Here is a 19,368-nt window from a genome sequence, read left to right as displayed (position 1 = left end):
TGGAATATTCCTACTGGGACGATTAGGAGGATAACACATCCTTGGTAGGTGCAGAGCCTGTTCACTTATCCTCTGACTTTCCTTGCCTTTCTCCACTACATCCAATTAAGCAGATAAAAACTTCGAGAAAGCTGCCTCTTCCTTCACCAGTGCCAAGAAGGACAAACTCAAAGAGCCATTTGTCTGTCTGTCTTCCTCTGATGTTGCTTCTTCACGTTTGAGCTATTGGGAGGAGAGAGAGGCAATAAATTCTCTTAATAAAAGCAAAAAATAAAAATAAAAAACAAGCCTATATGGTCAGTCACAATCCTTGCTATACTTATATAAATAAGACCAAGTTTATTGAATCTAGACTTATTTTGCAAACAAATTTGTCTTAATTTGGCTATCTTTGATAGAAATGAGGGTGATTTTAGAGGGAAAAATTATCTTTCAATAGAAACCAAAATACGTATTGTGGATATTAGATTCTAGTGCTATTAATTTTCCTTGAAGTTTTGTTAATTACCTGAAAACTGAACTGTATCCTGAATTTTTCTAGTTTCCTCCACTACCTGACTACAACTCTCCAAACTAGTGTTTCCAAATTTTCTCCCACCCTTTTGACTTGGAATCATTGCAACTAAAACTGCCTTTTTTTCTGAAGTCCTGCATACTGAAGGTAGTTACCGTTAATATAAACTTCAGAGAAATCTCCACAGCAGCTCATGTTTAGACAATCTTCTTCGTTCCTGTTGCTATATGGACCACTCAGAAAGTTTACCTGAACATCTGATGGACATTCAAACTACAAAAGATGCTTTAACCCTGACATTTAGAGATCTTCTCAACTGTCTACCCTCAGAACTCAAAAACTGATCCAAAATTTGCCTCAATTATTAACCATTGTTTTTTTGTCTCCATAGCAATGCCTCTTATTAAATACCTGATTGCTTGTACAGTAAGCTTAACTTCTACTTGGAAATACTGCTTTGGAAGAGAAAATTAAGGTAAAATGATCATATGGATGGACTCTAATCCAATATGACTTGTATCTTTATAAGGGGGGAATTTTAGAACACAGACATGCACAGACTGAGGGGCAACCATGTGAGGACACAGCGAGAAGGTAGCCATCAAAGGAGAGAGACCTCAAGGAAACTAAACTTGATACTTTGATCTTGGACTTCTAGCCTCTAGAACTATGAGAAAATATACTTTTGTTGTTTAAGCCACCTAGTAGCCAGTGTGGTATTTTGTTATGGCAGCCCTAGCAAACAAATACAATCACTATTAGGGGAAAAAAATCATGTGCTTTGTTATTCCAGTAGAATGATTTTAACACTGATTACTTCTTACCTTGAGATTATAAAAGACAGGGATAAACATTACTGTAGAGTATATATGAGTTGTGTCCTATGAAACAAAGCTAGTTAACAAACACCTCTCAGCTGTAGATGATGCCATGTGTTCATCTGATCAGCAAGAGGACATGAGTGGAAGGGAGAACCTTTTCTGCTTCAGACAAGCAACTTCCTGGGTTACCCTGAGTATGACAAAGAGGGCCATTGCTTGGGGACCAGGTCTCCAAGCAGTCACAACAGGCCTCAGGAACCCACAAGAAAATTGTGAAGGAAGAATATTACTAGCCAGGCCCATATGTATCTTTTCCTCCCATCACTGCTCTTCTGTGAAAAATTCTTCCAAATACATATTTTTGTCCCAAAATATCATGTTGGACGCTCGCTACTAGGAGCAAAATTTTCTAGCATCTCTGTTGGATGAATTTTCACACTTGCAAAATCACTCAGAAAAGAGTTCATCCTCCCAACACCTCCCCTGCACCAGTGTCCCCCTAAACAGCATCTGACCACAATATGAAGGAACTTACCTCCCAGGTAAACAGATGCTTGAATGTGATTTAATTATCTCTGCATCCTCTCCCTGGTCTCCCTGTGAAATCTAGTCACCTCTTTGCATTAAAGCATTTCTGTGAGAAGCCCTGTAAGGTGCTGGATATTCTCAATTCTGTCCTGCTGGTTTCTCTGAAGTGCCTAGAAGCTGTCCTCTCCACACACAAACTATTCTGACAAACTTCATTTGAATGAGTTGGATTTTAATTCTCAATTTGCTTCTGTTCCTAAGCTCTTAAGGCTTTTTTTTTTTTAACAATTCAGAAAAAAACATTAAAAAAAAGACAAGGTTGGGCTTCCCTGGTGGGACAGTGGTTGAGAGTCCGCCTGCCGATGCAGGGGACACGGGTTCGTGCCGCGGTCCGGGAAGATCCCACGTGCCGCAGAGTGGCTGGGCCCATGAGCCATGGCCGCTGAGCCTGTGCGTCCGGAGCCTGTGCTCCGCAACGGGAGAGGCCACAACAGTGAGAGGCCCACGTACTGCAAAAAAAAAAAAAAAAAAGGCAAGGCTACTCGCAGATCTAACATGCTAAGCTTTAACTTAGTACGTTCTTAAGACTGATGTTTTCCAAGGAACAAACTTTCATGTTTCCTGTGCAATAATAAAGGTTTGTTATAAAAGTTAAGTACGAAAAGTGAAAAAAAATAAAAATAGTGGTATCTTCACAGTTGAGTTCTTAACATATTTTCTGATATATGTAAAAAGAGAAAAATTGGCAAAATGAGTACCAACATTTTTAAAAATAATAATTAAGCCTAAATCCCTAGATTTACCAATTTTATAAAATAAGAAAATAACATTTTATAAAATACAATTTTATGAAATATGATTTTATAAAATTTGTTTAGGTAAGTAACAAATGATTTGCCCAAAAAACAGATTTAGCAGGTGGAGTCCAGGGGGCACATTCTACAAAATAAGTTTATTGACACTGTAAAGGGTTACTAGCATAAAATTGTGGTGGGAATAAAAAGGGCAGTGACCTTCCTCCTGAAGTTTAGGAGTGATCCCTGATTTGAGAGATATCTGAGTTGAAGTGGTCATTGGAAACAAATGGTAGAGAGAAATCACAGAGAGCAGACTGTATCAATTCCAGCTTCTGGACTCAGAGAAGGAAGGAAGAGCTTCAGATTTCACTGCAGAGAATGAGGCTGAGAAACTTTAAAATCAGATGCTGTTTCCCAGATCCAGGGGGCCAGCTAATGCACAAAAATGCTTAAAGCCACATAGGTATGTCACCTTTATTTCCTAGAGAAGATGTTAGCATTTTCTAAATCCTCATCTACCATGCCTGGCATGCATTATTTTATAGCTTTCTGGAAGTTTCATCAGCACCACTTGTATATTTGTAGTACGATGTGTCTGTGGAGAGTACAGAATGCAGGTCCGGGGTGGGGGCAACGGACTCTTCTAGCTACCACAGTGAGTGGTGCCCCTGCAAACCTGAGTAAGGAAGACAACTTGCCTTTGGGTGGGTAGTGTTACAATCTGCATGTCTAGGGGCACAAATGTAAAGACCGACCCTGTTCTGGGAATGATTGTGATTCTGACTGACCTCAAAGGGGTAATTATGAAACCCCTGGATCATCAGGATCTGGATGTTCCCTACTTTTTCCATGGTGTGATCATGACAGAAAGTGTGGCTGTAGATATCTGGGAACATTTCCAGAAATGTCCTCCTGTAGGAGTTAATTATAAAGTAAATGTGTATAAAACAGAAAATAATATTGAAACCTATCAAGGGGAGTAGATCTTAAGGGTTAATATTGTAGATGGACTACTTTGGAAAAACTCTTTTTCCCTTGGAGTATTAAAAAGTCATCGCATAATTGCCATCTCCACATTTTGTTCTAGAGTGCCTGGTTTATTGATATCAGTGTGAGACCTGTTTTAAATAAAAATCTATTTGTAAAAATCCAGATCTGTAATATGTTCTAAATATCATTAGAGTGTCTTTTAACTATAGATTAAAAATCACTTCATTTTCAACAAAATATTTTGATGTAAACATCAAATGTTTTGAAAACAAAGGGGATCTGTTTTTGTTGTTTTCTCTTTTATCTAATTTTTGTATCCATTTTGTCTGGGCATATTAAATGGTAAAAATATTTATAAGATTTGCAGTAGGTGAATCTTCTTAAAAAGAAAATACTGAAGGCCACAGAGTCTGGGAATATTAATATCTTTTTAATAGATTGATCCCCCTTGATTTCTTATTCTGGAGTAAAAGTACAAGTTTTTCCATGAAAATTAGACACACAAATCATCTGACACAATGTATGGCAGATGGAAAATGATTGATGGGAATTTTGCTTTAATGCACATTGCTCATTGTGATTTTGCCCAGCTTAATGAACTGTGAATTAATAATGAGGAGAAACACATTCAACGTATTATAGTAATAAAGTGCTTTTATGGACATTTTTCATGTTTCCAGACTTTCTTGGCCACCCTGAACAATTTTAACTCAAAGGATTAAAAAATAATCGCTTATTTAACTGTGTTAAAATAGTCAACTTTGAAAAGGATATTTTCCTGTGTGAACTTTTTCCTAATTGATTCCATTTTGTTCGGATCAGTAAAGTTACCTGAGTAAGCTGCACTATTAAAAAAAAGTGATCTGATAGAGTATTAGATGACATACGTGACCACAGCCCATTGTTTTCTGATTCAACGACGTAAGGGAGTAAAGTGAAAAATTAATACTTATACACTTGTTAATTAGGAGAATAGAAAAACTAAATTTCTTGTAGAAATAAGCCCAAAGAGTCCTCGTGTCAGCCCTGCTCCTCTTAAAAGACCGTGATGCTGTAATACCAATGGAAAATCTGGGAGAGAACCAGCTGTCATTAAAATAGATTTTACCAAGGCAAGGACAATAGGTTGCTTATTAGCAATGAGAAATCAGTAGTCTTTTAGAAGTGTACCCTTTGGAAAGTGTGAGATATATAATAAATGAAAGCCTTTCATTATTCATTGTTATAAGCCAAATGTAGATTAAATGTAGACTACCTTCAATTCAGATATTCAGGTATCCTTCCCTCAGTAATTTTATGAGGTAACATGTATAATGTCAAGCATAGGCTAAGTCATATATTTTATAATCCTTCAAAAATTTTTAAAGCAATGTGTTAACCCTATAATGAATATAAAATGGATCCTAACTGCATGTCTTAGAAAATGTGCATTTCATAGAACTATTTAAGAATGAAGCCTTAATAGCCCATCTTTTTAAGTATGTTAGCTGAACGTTATGATTGTGTAATATCATTTTAGGGCATTACCACATTTTAAGAAATAAAATAATATTCAGAAGCATAATTTTGCCAGAATGTAAAATTTAAAACTAGAAATTTGACTTGTGAAAAATCCTCACATGATTATTGGCCTGTTAAAAAATAAAGCAAACCCCACAAACCTGATGCAAGCTATTATGTGCAAAATAATGTGCTAGTTACACAGCCCTCTGGGAAGTGAATGTGAGTCCGGATGCTTCTTTCTTGGTTTATTTCATTCCTAGAGTACCTTTGTTGCAGGTTTTTCTTATGTTTCCAAAGAAAACAAGTAAGCCATCTCAAGTTTAAGTTTTGTCCTCAATAAAGTAAAAAATGTGCCAGATACCATTTGACTGGATGATAACTAAAACTGGACAAATATTTTCCCTCACTGGAGACTGACAGTGTTCTAGTTGTGCTTAAAATTTGTGATTCTCCTAAAAAAAAAGGGTACAAATGAAAACTTATGGTTACCAGGAGATAAGGGGGGAAGGATAAATTGGGAGATTGGGATTGACATATACACACTACTGTATATAAAATAGATAATAATAACCTACTGTATAGCACAGGGAACTCTACTCAATACTCTGTAATGGCCTATATGGGAAAAGAATCTTTAAAAAAAGTGGACATATGTATATGTATAACTGGCTCACTTTGCTGTACACCTGAAACTAACACAAATTTGTAAATCAACTATACTCCAATAAAAATTTTTAAAAATAAAAAAATAGAGTACTACATGCATTTCTAAGAAATAAACATTATTTTCTTCATTCTTCTAAAATAAATAAAAATAAAAAAATGTAATTTGTGATTTTCAAGCTAATGAACACCTAACAATGAAATTTGCAAATCTACATTTGGAATGTATAATTCTTTTGTTCAGAGGCAGTGACATTACAAAAGAACAAAACTTCTCAAACATTTCCCCATTTAGAGTAATGCTGACAGTGAGTGTCTGGTGGATCTCAGAGGGGCACAACTGATGATATATTTATCATGCTGCCAGTTTGCTAAGTGGTTTCCTATTCACTAAGAAAGACTTGTCAATGGATACTGAAGAATAGATGTGAGGTCTCTGTGAGGTCTTTGTGCCAAGTCTCTGTGTGTTGTCTCTGGGTGAGATCTCTGTGTGAAGTCTCTGTATGAGGTCCCTTTGGAAGGTATCTCTGGGAAATCTGTTAAATCTGTGCTAGGTTTCTGTCTGAGGGTCTGTGAAGCAACATGAGGTCCCTGTGTGAGGTCTCAGTATGTGATCTCTGAGAAAGGTGTTTGCGTGAGAAGTCTCTCTTGAGAGGTGTGTCTGTGAAGTCTTTGTGTATTGTCTCTGGGTCTCTCCATTTCTTTTTTTCTTTTGGTCTCTCAATTTCTTGTCTTACTGTACCTTATGGAAGATGGAGCAGCAAGAGAAGGGCAAAGGGACTTGCTTCTTTCTGTTTTCTTGCTGTTCCATCAGCATCACCTGTCTGTGGCACTCTCCCAGCAGGAGCCGAGGGGTCCAAGTCCAGCTTCCCCATATTCCCAGAACTCACTTCTGGGTGCCCCTGAGAGGACCCAGCAGCAGCCAGGCTCAGGTCCCAGCCCTGTCAACTCTCTCCTCTGGGTACCGACCTCTCCCACAAGTCCTGGCTCCACTCTCACTGCTGTGCCCATTCTGGAGGCTGCCTTGGGAATTGGGGCCCAGAGGTAGGGCCTGGCTCCAGGGAGAAACCAGGGGTGTGAGCAGTCCTGTGCTCACTCTGCCCCCTCCACCCCAGGTCACAGCATTTCCACGTGTTGAGGGGCCTGACAGGGATGGGGGATGGGGTCCATTTCTGTTGTCATCTGGATCAGGGGCATCAGCTGGAACAGAAATCTCCACACTGAGAAAGACACCACCTGGAGCTGTGTCCACCATGCGCCCTGCACATGGCAGAAAGCACCAAATCACTCTAGAGAAATTCTTCCTCATCTCCCTGCTTTTCCATATGGATGGGGGTCAGGAGACAAGAAAAGCTGTGCCAGAAGCAGATCAGTGGAACACTCCTGGATTGCACCCGGCCCCATCCACTTTGCACAGGTCACCCCCACACCACCACAAATCCTGTCTGATTGCTTCTTCACCTGCCAGGCTCTGGGGTGATCAAGGACTGGGAGACAGGCAAGGCTTACTACACAATCACAAGCCAGTCCCCACCTCTCCCCTGGAGCAGTCCTTGGGCCATGTGTTTATGTGAAGGTCACCAGACTAGGAGTCACATCCCAAGTTCCCTAGTCCTGGCTTTTACACCTATTGTTAAGTTATCCTTTCTAAAAGTCAAGAGGAGATGATGTGTAAGCTTATTAAATATAGTATTAAGAGATTAACCTTCCCTGATTTGCTTTACTTCTATAAGTTTGACTTTCTGTTTTGACCTAAAGGTGGTTTCTCTAGGTCTGTGATCTTAGAGTTGGAATAGGGTAGAGACCCTGGGGTGGGGCCATGATGAGCTACTGGACCCTTAACTTTTCCTCCCCTTTAGGCCTTTAGATGGTGGTTGTATGTCAGGGGGCTGCTCTTTCAGAACTGCACATTTATGGGAATCTGGTACCACTTTGCCTCCTTCCTTGGATCCAGTGATTTTTCTACACCTACATCCCACCCTAAATTCACAGTGTTTGACCATCAGGTAGTTACTACCCACAGTCACACCCCTATTCCATTCATCCAAAACTCCTTCTCTGGGGTTAACATAGAGTGGAAGGTAGGTGACCCATGAACATAGCCATTCATTTATATGGGACTGGACTCAACACAGCCCTCAGCAGCCTCCCTGATACTCCCCTCACCTACACACACAGAGCTGGAAATGCCATCCTTGCTGCTGCTCTAAAGTATAGGAAAAACAGAGGTGGGGGAGGGTGATGCTGTACATTTTATTATGGCTAAGCTAAAAGGGGTTCATAGGGCATATCTCAATCCCAGCCTTCATCAGAGAGAGAAGGAACTCTTAAGAGCAGATGTTGTATATTCCCTACCAAGAGATCCAGGGGCAAGCTTTCTCCTGTTTCTGAACTCAGAGCCCATACTCTATTCCCCCCAAACTTCCATCCACTTGGCTCTGACACTTCCTGGAGACTGAATTGGAATCTCCAGCCCTATCGTGTAAACCTATCCACTACAGTTGCATAAAGTTCAAAGTAGCATAGAAGAAGGAGAAAGATTGGTTGAACCAGATCCTTGGGTGTGGGTTTCATAGGTTTTTCCCGTCTCATTGTTAGAGTAATTTTGGTTTGTGTAATGACAGTATTATAAGGTGCAATGAAGGGACACGAGACAAGGAGCAAGCTTGTGATGCTACTGTCCACCTCCCTCCATGCCCATCCCTTCTAGAAGACAAAGTGCACAGCACAGACAGCAGCCATTACACTATGCTTTTATTAGGAAAAAAAATATATATATATATATACATGTATTGGGGAACACTAAATATCTTGGATGTGCTAATGAGAAAATCATTTTCTCTACATGGACTGAATTTTTACTTGGAGACATGTTTTCCTACTAAAGGGAAGACTAAAGAAGGATTTTACTGTCGACCAGGCAAGACACCTCCCCAAAGATGACAATGCCTTGGACAGTGTTGATGGCGGGCTGGGGCACCTGGAATCCTTGGCCCATACTGGCAGGTACTAACTGGAAACAAACCCTTCTTGGGGGGCAAGGATGGGAGGCACCTTAGGCCCAGCTGCTCATCTTCGAACCTTACACTTTTCAAACTATGTTGGTGTCTGACTTTCCTTTCCCTCATAGAACAACTCTGGCCCTTGGAGGTGGCTTTATGACTACAGGCTGTATAACCCATCATTCTCCCTTGCTCTGGGTAGGAGGTAAGCCTATGGTAGCAGAAACACCCACATACTGGGACTTGGAATTCCAGTTTGTGTTCATTTAACTTTGTGGCATGAAGTCCATGGTGAATTGCTCTTTTTTCTTCTAGGATCTGTCCAACAGCTGCCATGCGTGCCTGACCCTCAGCAGTCTCACTCTTCAAGATTGATCTGCTTTTGACTGATCCGTGACTCCGGGCAGTGGCTGATATGGGCTTTTTTTTTTGCAGAGCATCTCGACCATTGACTTTTTTCTTGGGGAAAATCCACTTTAAAAATAGCCTCATCCTTTTTCTGAAGAGGCTTTCTGGAGGGCTATGTTTCTTCTCTGGCATGCGCTGGAGACATCTGCTCCCAATAGAGTCCGTTATTCCCCTGACCTGGGCAGGGTGGCGCATACTTCCAGCTTGAGAGGTCCCTAATTCTTTAAACCTTTCTTCATGCTCTCCTGGTTTATGCCCCCTACAGTCCTCTCTTTTGTAAGTAGGGGCAATCATCTTGCTCTGGCTCTTCCGTGAGTCTTGGAGTTTTGAAGTTTTGGGCTCCTGCTGCCCTAGGTTGCTCCTTTGGGCTTCCATAAGGCCACTTGGCTCCTGGGAAGCTAACCTGTCTCTGGTGGGGACTCTCTGGGGATGGCACTGAGGCACCTGAGAAGCCAAGTTGTCTGCAGCAGGGAACCTGTGTTTGGGAAAGTCCTGAAGCTGGTTGTCTGACTGTACCTTTACTTTGGAGTTAAACTCACTAGCAACCTCCATGTTAAGGCATGGCTCACCTGGATGTTGGAAAACAGACATTCTAGGTAGTAGGAAACTTTTACTGGCCCCTGGCACCTCTAAACTCCTCATATGTACATTTGTGGTTTGGGATTTTGTCAACACTTTGGTTTCCAAGATAACACGAGACTGTGGTTGAAGAGCAGGAGACTCCTTGGCCTCCACAGCCTCCCTGGCCTCTTCACCTCTCAAAGACTGGGATCCTAAGTTCACCTCCATCACTGTTACCCTATGGCAGGGGTCTCCTGAGGCCTGACCACCACTCTCCTCTCTTGGCTCATTCCTGACCATTGCTGAACTTGGACCTGGCTCTAGGCTGTCCCTCTTGACCCATTCCACAGTCTCACTCTTCCAGGTTCTGCCCACAAGGCTGAGTGTGAGGGACTGAGAAGGTGGCCTGCCCTCCTGTCCAGTCAGAGAAGCCTTTGAGGGCCCATGGCAGTCACCAGATGGAATCGCTCCCAGGGCACTCTGGATTTCCTTACACACAGTTGAGGGGACAAGGAGAGGCCTCTTCAGGGTAGGAACTGACTCTTCTGTTATCACCTTCTCTCCTGAATGAGCCTGAGGAGGTTTCTCCAGGAACTCAGCAAACTGGACTGTTGAGTGGGACCCAGACACACAGGTAGCTGCAGGGGAAGAGGCAAACTGCAGAACGGTGGAGGGTTGGAACTTTTTCAACTTAAAGACATTTATGGCCTTGAGGACCTTGAGGGGTAGGGTCCACCTGTGCTTTACCCCAAACCGTATAATATGTGCTTCCAGCACCTCTCGAGTGTCTGGATCAAGGAAGGAAACCCTACAGGAGGTGTTCATGCAGGGTTCCCGACCCTTCAAGCAGTGTCTTCCACAGGCTCCAGCAGGCACTGCTTTGCACGCCTCACCAGGAGGGTCTTGACATGAGAGCTGATGAAAGTTGTCCTTGCCAGGAAGCCTCCCCAGGCAGCTGTAGGAGAGCAGATGGGGCCAGGATGGCTGGACAGGACAGGCAGGGGTGGGCACCTGCAGCCCAAGAACCCTCCTCTGCCCCCACACTGACTTCATAAAGCTCCTGCTCTCCCTCACTCTAGGGCCTTAGCCACGCCCTCCCATGGCTCCCCCTCCCAGGGCTGGGGTCACATTATAGGCTCTGGGAGGAAGGACGACCCAGGAGAGAAGGGGAAAGATTCTTTACCTTTGCAGAAGTGAAACCAGGTTGTGAGTCCCCTCCAGTTCTTCCAGGCAATCTCTGCAAGCTGGAAATCAGGAGACTGGGTCATGGTGGTGAAGGCAGAGGCCTAAGAGTCTTTCAGGAGGCTGAGTGCAATGGCCCTTTAAGGGAAATCTTTGGAGGATTAGACTCTGGAGCCCAAGTATCAGTGTCCAAGGCCACATGTCCCTGACAGTGATGGTAAGTCTCACTTGAAAAGGGTTTGTCCTTTGCAAAGTGCTTCCACGTTAATTAGGCTCAGGCTCTGTTTCCTGAGGAATAAGCTCTGCCACTGGCATCCTCAGAGACCGTGAAGCTGGGCCCTCAGGGTTAGGAGAGATGGAAGCTAACTCTCGGGGGCGCGCAGGGCTGAATGGCAAAGGCTTACCTTTCAAAGATCCACTTTTCTTCCTACTCCTGCTCCTCCCCTTCAGCTCTACTTGATGCTGAGAGAGAAGAAAAAATGAGGGGCGAACACCCAACTCTCACTGTCCTCTATCTAGGCAAGCTGTGTTCATGAACAACATGACTTTCTACATTTAACTAAAACTCTGTGGGTTTTCTTCCCCTTTTACTTATTTTTAAAGTGGATAACAATATTTTCAGTTTTTCTTCTTTGAAGCGTGCAAAGGTTTGTTTTTTTTTTTTGCGGTACGCGGGCCTCTCACTGCTGTGGCCTCTCCCGTTGCGGAGCACAGGCTCCGGACGCATAGGCCCAACGGCCATGGCTCACAGACCCAGCCGCTCCGTGGCACGTGGGATCTTCCCGGACCGGGGCACGAACCCGCGTCCCCTGCATTGGCAGGGGGACTCTCAACCACTGCACCACCAGGGAAGCCCAAGAAGGATTTTTTAAGTTTTAATCACCATAGATTTCTTCTGTCACTGTTCCTCTGATCAAGAAACACACACATTCTCAGACCTAAATGTCCACGTGAGCTTTGTCAGATAGGATTCTGCTTCCCAAGGCCAGACCTCCACTCCAGCCTCTTCTCTCAGGCTCTCAGGGGCTCAGCCCCAACACAGAGGAAGGTCTCACTTGTGACACCCGCTGTGGGTAGGTGGCTGGTGAACCAGGGCTCAGGGGTCAGCCTTCCTGCAGAGATTGAACTCTTAGTAATCCAGTCCTTGACCATTATTAGTCACTGCATTTGGGACTTGCCCTGGAGCCCTCTACCATACCTGAACTCCTGGTCTACGATCTTAGGCTAGAAATCCTCATGCCCACTCTAACCCCTCTCTGGCCTGGCTTTTCCCTAGAAGGATGATGTTCTATACTTTTCTGAGAGTTCCCATCTCAGGAGTCTCTCTAGGTGGTTTAGAAAAGTGGAAACAAGAATAAGAAAAAAAGAGATAATCTCTGCTGGGATTAAGCCAAAGGTTTCTTACCTTCCTGATGTTTCTATGTTTCCCAGGTGGTGCTAAGAATGGATTACTCTGGAAGCAGGGGAGTAACATTAGGAAGAGCACCAGTCCACACAGGAACCCAAGGATGATATTAATCACCCAGGAAGTTGGGCTGCATCTCAGCCAGATAGCAACAATGTTTTTCGAAGAAAAGAGATTCTCCATCTTCTGAATTGCATTGCTGCCCTCAGGCAACAGAGCACTGGGAGTTCACTTGATGGCAGAACCCCAGGCCTGCATCACAGAGCTGTGGCCTTGTCACAAAGGGCTCCTGAGTGTGGGGGAGGGGCAATAAGAGAAACAGGCTGAATCACTGCCCCGCCTTCCCATCCAGACCCACAGACACCTGCACCCTCCTGGGGCTTCCAGATCCCTCCTTCCAACTACTCTCATCCTGTCAGAGAGACCTTAGCCAATTTTCTGTTCATTGCATCTGGAACCTGGTTCCTTCATCCATTAGAGACCTTTACTTGAGGCCCACCAATTTGATAACTCTTGAACATCTTAAGCTGACCCTGGAAGACTGGCTGTTTCACAGACATTTTTACTCAGGATTTCCTTTGTCCTCAGCTCCAACTTTCCCACATCATGTTTGTGTCTTGTGTAAACCCAGGGATAGAACTTGAATTTCTTTTACACTTATTTAGTTTTGTGAATTTTGAATAGTGTATGTTTTGCCTCATTTTCTATCAGAGGGAACTACACACAAAAATTAAAATAATTTATTTTTGAAAATTCATAAGTATGAAAGAATGATAAATAGTTATGTAATAGGGAAGAACAAATCTGACTCCACATTAGATCTTTTTTACTTTAATCTTTATGCTTTGTTGCCGGAGCTAACTCTGTCCATCCCTGTGACCCAGGCTGGCTCTGCACTTTTTGGAAAACAATGTTGCCTATAGCCTGAAATATACAGGATAGCCTATTGCTAAGGCTCTGACTTTTAAGAGCCCATTCATGGAGATAAAAAGTTGCAGAACAGAGAATAATAATTGTTTTGTTGGAGGTTTACAGGAACACGTGACCTGACCAGGATCTGACCCATCTGGCCAGCTGCTAGAACAAAGGATCCAACACCAAGATATTTGCAACAATTAGCCATGCCCCTCCCTCACCTTGCCTTTAAAAAGGCTTTGCTGAAAGCCTTCAGGAAGTTTGGGGTTTTTCCTGGGCATGAGCCACGTGTCTTCTTGCATGGCACTGTGTAAACCTTTCTCTGCTCCAAATTCTGATGTTTCAGTATTTAGCCTCACTGTGCATCAGGCACACAGACTTGCATCTGGTAACAGTTAAACCTTCAAATGATGTTTTTGTAAGTTTATAGTGTTTATAATTCTGGAGTTAGTAAATCTTTAAACTGCACAAAAACTTTTGGGACACACTGCAAACACGCACACACACACGTACTCATTTTCCTTAACCAATCTAGTACTTTCAAATCCAATAATCCATAATTTTCTACTTAAAAAAAAATCTTTCATATGTTGTCTCAACCCAACTTCTTAGTTTGCAACGATAAGACAGTCCCCACTCTCCAGATAAATTTTGAAATATGTGGTCTTAATCCATTAGGGCTGCTATAACAATATACCATAGACTGGGTAGATTAAAAACAACAGACATTTATTATTACAGTTCTGGAGGCTGGGAAGCCCAAGATCAAGTCACCAGTATGGCCACCTCGTAGTGAGAGCTCTCTTCCTGGTTCACAGCTGGAGCCTTCTCTCTGTATCCTCATATGATGGGAGGAGGCTAGAGATATCTCTGGAGTCTCTTTTATAAGGCACTAATCCCATTCATGAAAGCTCATAAGCACTTTTGCATGGCCCCGCCTCCTATCTTTAAGAGGTAGGATTTCAACATGTAAATTTTGAGAGAACATTAACATTCAGACGTGCACTCATTCTATACCCGGAAGCTAGGAATGGGTTAGGGGAGCCAAGGTCCTGACCCTAACGGGCTGTAGGGTGAAGAGTAGGACTAGGAGTCAAACCCTTGGGGCTGAGCCAGGTCTTGAGCAGCCTCTTCAGATATTCCTAGTGTGTTATGTATGTATTCTCTTTTCTGAGTGTGCCTTGCCTTTCCTGCCCCATCCTCCCAGGCCCCTGAAGCTTCAAGTCCAGCCTGAACCATATAGAAAGGGAGCTTTGAGTCTTACACAAAATTCCCTTATGACACCACTTTCTATCCCTTAGCAGTAACACAAGATTCACTGAAGGATTCACATGGTAAATATGTCTTAATGCCCCATGAGGGCTTTACAATAATGTGTATTCTCTGCTTCTTGGTCATAATTTTATACAGTTTTAGTGGGAACGTGAGCATGTGAGTTTATTTGGCTATATTGCCATGAATGTGCACTTTCACAAACATATCTCCTACATCTACTATTTTTCCTACAGTCTTTTCCTCCCATATGATATTCTCACCTTAATTCAACCTTTTATCAAAATTTAGACTTAGGTCTGTCACCATGTGGACATGCTTTGTAACAAAATAGCTTCAACCGAGGAGGTCAGTGGAAGGCCTGGACCAGCTATCTTGGTTCCATGATAGTAAGCAAAGGATCGCAAACTACCATGTTAAGCTTAAGCACAAAGCAAAGTTTATTTAAGCATAGGTACACTCTCAGAGAGGGAGAGAGAGAAGGAGAGAGAAAGAGCAGGCTGTTTCTGAGAACAGGCTATTTCAGCGAAGTGAAGCAGGCCCAAAGCAAAGTATATCGAAGCAAAGGTACACTCTCAGGGTGGGGGGGGGGATGGGTGTACTGTTTCTGCAAATTGAAAGCACATTCCTAGAAAGGCTTACGAGTGCTTTTAAGGAGCATTTTGCAGAGAGGTGGGGGTGAGTGACAAGGATCATTATTTGATTGACAGTCCTGAGCTATGTAACAAGCTTTCTGCTGCACATGCTCTCATCCTTGAATCCCCAAGAGATTCCTACTGGGTGGGGTGAGGGGCAAAACCACATGTAATTTATTGTAATTATGGTATAATGAGTTTGGATTTACTATAGGTTATGCGCCTGTCTGGTCTGGGCATGCACAGCCTGGAGAAGTCCCCTGGTGTTACTGTGCCTCTCTTTATCAGGATAAGCTGCCCACCACCCGACCATAGTTTCTCCCGTTCTGGGTGGAGTCAAGGGAGGGTCCCCAGGTGGCTGCGTGTGACTCAATTTCTTCTTGTCTTTCTCACCACTGTCACCTCCTTGCTGCTAACGTCTCACTAACTACCTAACAGGTCTTCTTTGCATTCATATTTGCTCTCTAAATTTTCTCTATGACTTTATTTTCAATATGTTTTGTTTGATGGGGTTTTTTTTTGAAATTTAAAAATCTTACGATAACATTTACCTTGATTTATTTAATTATTGTTCTACTGTTATTGATTTCTGCCATCTTATTTTATGCTTTATTTTCTACATTTTCTTTAGTGTTTCTTTTTTCCCCTTCTTTGGCATCTTCCATTTTACAGGTCAAGGGTACTTATGTTTGTTTGACATTTGGGAATTTTTAATATTGTAATGGTTTTATATCTTGAATTATGTTAATTTTCTCCTCAATTTCTTACCCGTGGATGAAAAATATTCCCTGCCATATCCGTAGACAAAGGATGTTGCAGTCATCAAGTCAGACGTCAAAGCAGGAACCCTCAACTGAGCACCTTGAGGGGATTCGGGATGGAGAAAAACAGGGTACTGATTCTAGAGTTAAGGTGCATCTCAAAGGAATGATTTCACGGAGCCCAGATTCTTTCATCTTCTCATACATAGAAAAGTGCTAAAGTCCTTAACTTGAGATGTCTAGTTTTCTTTAATTAATAGTAATCTTTTGATGTTCTGACTACCTGGTTTTTGTTGACTCCTCCCTTAGGTCTTCTGAGCAGTTCCTCAGAGTGATCTGACGGGCTGTGTTCTGGGCTTAAGTCCTCAGAAAATCTGCCAAATAAAACATAATCCTCCTTTTGGGTTGTGCATATTTTTCAGTCAGCAGTCTTGGCAACCAATGAAGGGGCCCAGAGCAGACTTTTCTTCTTTGCCTGAACTCTATGAGGATCCAGAGTCCTGGCGCCAGCAGAGGCTTCTTGGGCCTGTCCGCTTTCTCAGAGTGTCCAGACGAATTTGGGTGAGTATCTCCTGGTTCTTGGATCTCCAGTTTTGGTTGATGATCCTAAGTTTTATTCAGTGGTGTTAAACTCTTCTCTTGAGTAGTAGGTTATCCTTGAAACTTGGTTTCAAGAAGAAGTACCTGGGTCACCCTCAGTGAAAGACACTGGGAAGATTTTTACTCAGTTTAAACACTGAGAGCTTATCCTCAGTAGAAAAACACTGGGAAGACTTTTGCTCAAGTGGGTTAGCCTCACTTAAAAGACACTGGGAAGATCTTGCCCAGTTTAGACACTGTGTGGTTTATCCTCAGTTGAAAGACTGGGGAGACTTTGCTCAGGTGAAAGACACTGAGTAAAGTTGGACTGGGTAATTAGGTGGAAGACTAACCTGTCTTCCTTGAATTGGCTACTTTAATAGAGTTTGTCAAAATAAAAGTGATCTTCACAAATTGAACTCAGAATGGGGAACTTAGCTTTCAATACAAAAGAAAAAGGAACAACAGATTTCCAGCCTCCAACGGATATCCTGGCCAGGTTTATGTACATACAAAATTTACATTTACAAGTGCTTACTTACTTGGGACTTAAAGAAAATCTTGCCCTAAAAATGACTAAGATAGGACTCTTTTATTGCATATGCAGTTAAGTTAGAAAAAGCTGGCTTGATAAAAACATCTTTTCAGAATTCTGACTTCAAAAAAACAAAAGGCTTTCTAGGGGAAACTTGCATTTCTCTTCCTGTGTCTTTGAAATGTAAGTGTTCTGATATTCTTCAGAGTGTGTGTGTGTGTGTGTGTGTGTGTGTGTGTTTTGAGAACTTGGTCACTACCATCCAAAAGTACTTATATGGTGTACATTTGGCAGCCAGTCAAATAGACTGGGATTCTGAGCAGTCTTTTGTCTGACTGTACGACTCTCAGGGGCTTTTTGCCATCTTAACCTTCATTGTGTCAGCCTGTACAACAAAGACCATTACTTTCTTAAACTACTTTTGGGAGTAAACTTTCTGGATCTTATTTAGACAGCATCCTTTACACTCTTTTGTGGGGAAGCCTCTTGCGTCTTATTGGTTTGAGTCACTATTAAGGTATACCTCATTTATGGGCAGATCATGGATCCTTCAAATTGGAGAAACTTCTAAATTGGTAAATTTTTAGAGAGCTCTCATTATAAACAGCTGTTTCATTGGCTCCTATGGGGGGAAATGTGGGAAATTAGACATATAATGGTTAACCTAAAAACTCCTTTAGTTTCAAACAAACCCAAAAAATTGGTTTGGGAAACCTTATTTGTGGTCTCTGCTTCCCCTAAATGGGTCTTACAGATGCTAATAAAAACATTAGAATAATTATTGTTAATTAGGTTAAGTAACAGGGAAAAAACTGAAGGAAAAGTCTAAAAACTTTTTCCCAACAAGGTGAAAATTTTAAAGGGACTTCTAAATGAATAAGAAATCTTTAGATGGTTATTTTAAAGTGGGATAAATAAAACAGACATTAATGAGATAAATCAAAGATTGGATACAATACTACCTAAGATTGGATGGGCCAAAGGGATCTCCTACTTGTCATCAACATTAAAGGGCCAGACCCAAACAAGTCTGCCCTATTTACCCCAGTTTAAAATAAGTATATTTTATTACATATAAATTTTATACATGTAAAATTACACTGAGATACCTGACCAACAATTACTTGGGGCAAAAGTTAGACCAATTAATCAAGTTAAAAGATTGACAAAAGTGCCTGAGTCCCTTGGCTCAACCACTCTCTGGGGACCCCAGAGTCTTTATAAAAATTGGTATGTTTAAATGGGCATTGTATAAGATAATTACCTCTCTTTTGCCTAATTATATTGTGTGGGATAGACATGTTTCACTGGCAAATTCTTCCCCTGCTTGATATTACAAGACGGCATATGAAGGAAATATTAATTAAACATACTAAAGGAAACCAGTGGGATTACCTGAGCCTATACAATATAAAGTAAAAACTGACAGCTAATATTTAAGGGATAATAAAAATAAAGAATGGAGACTTTACTCTGGGTCTAATCTGTGCACTCAGAAAGAGGGTCTTTGTTGAATGCCTTATGCAAGTTTTGAAGGTATGATAAATTAAACCATAAAGTTCTAGACTATAGAATTCTGAAATTTCAGTCTAGTTGGAAATCTTCTCACTGATACAGAAAAGCAAATTAAAGAAAACGTAGTTGGGCAAATCAATCTTTCAATATTATTTAGGTGACAGGCCAGTTCTTTGGGGAATTAAAAGCAACTGTCTTTGTCTTGCAAATCGGTACAAATCAGAAATGTAAATACAGACCACAATGACCTGAGACTGAGCCTAATTAGCTAAATTAGGTAGAACCTGAAACCAAGGTTAAAAAAGGGGGAAAAGTGGCCTTTTAAAACTCAAACTGCTGATTAGTCAGTCAAGAAGACGGAGGAGTAGGAAGATGTGGAGTTCATATCTCCCCACAAATGCATCAAGAAAACATCTACAATGGAACAATTCTCCCAGAGCGCCTGATAAACACTAGCAGAGGACCTCAGGCACCTGAAAGGACAAGAAAGATCCCCACGTAACCAGGTAGGACGAAAGAAAGAAGAAGGGAAAAGGAAGAGCAGATGAAGTGGGACGTGACCTGTGACCCTGGGCAGGGGAGCGGAGCTGAAGGTGAGAAGAGGTTCCCGCATCTGGGGAAGCAGCGGGGAGAGAAGCTGGGGCAGAAGGAGAAATTTGGTGGCTCAGAGAACAGTGCAGCAGCCAGTCTGTGGCAGGCAGGAGAGAGTGAGGCCTACACAGATGGTCTGGCCACAGCTCTGCATGCCCCAGCCACTGGTGACCACTGGTGCACACGGGGGC

At 42.2% G+C, this 19,368-nt stretch overlaps 3 long non-coding RNA genes across 3 annotated transcripts in view; 1 reads left to right on the top strand and 2 right to left on the bottom strand.

Annotated features, from left to right (window-relative positions):
- LOC308612070 overlaps nucleotides 1-16,775 on the top strand; it is a 29,716-nt gene extending 12,941 nt beyond the window's left edge. The window contains exons 2-3 of the long non-coding RNA XR_014015066.1: nucleotides 906-989; nucleotides 16,380-16,775. This is a non-coding gene — a long non-coding RNA (uncharacterized lncRNA). The remainder of the gene's footprint in view (nucleotides 1-905; nucleotides 990-16,379) is intronic.
- The window catches only part of LOC308612071, a 440,886-nt gene that overhangs the window by 196,278 nt on the left and 225,240 nt on the right, over nucleotides 1-19,368 (bottom strand). The gene's annotated exons all lie outside the window — the stretch shown is intronic.
- On the bottom strand, nucleotides 8,554-12,382 carry LOC308612067. Its single transcript, XR_014015063.1, has 3 exons — nucleotides 11,374-12,382; nucleotides 10,971-11,031; nucleotides 8,554-10,742 (listed from the first exon to the last, which is right to left on the bottom strand). It is a non-coding gene; the product is annotated as an uncharacterized lncRNA (long non-coding RNA).

Source organism: Mesoplodon bidens, assembly GCF_964165515.1.
Source record: "Mesoplodon bidens genome assembly, chromosome: 2".
Classification (NCBI taxonomy): Eukaryota; Metazoa; Chordata; class Mammalia; order Artiodactyla; family Ziphiidae; genus Mesoplodon; species Mesoplodon bidens.
This window is presented reverse-complemented; position numbering and strand designations above follow the sequence as displayed.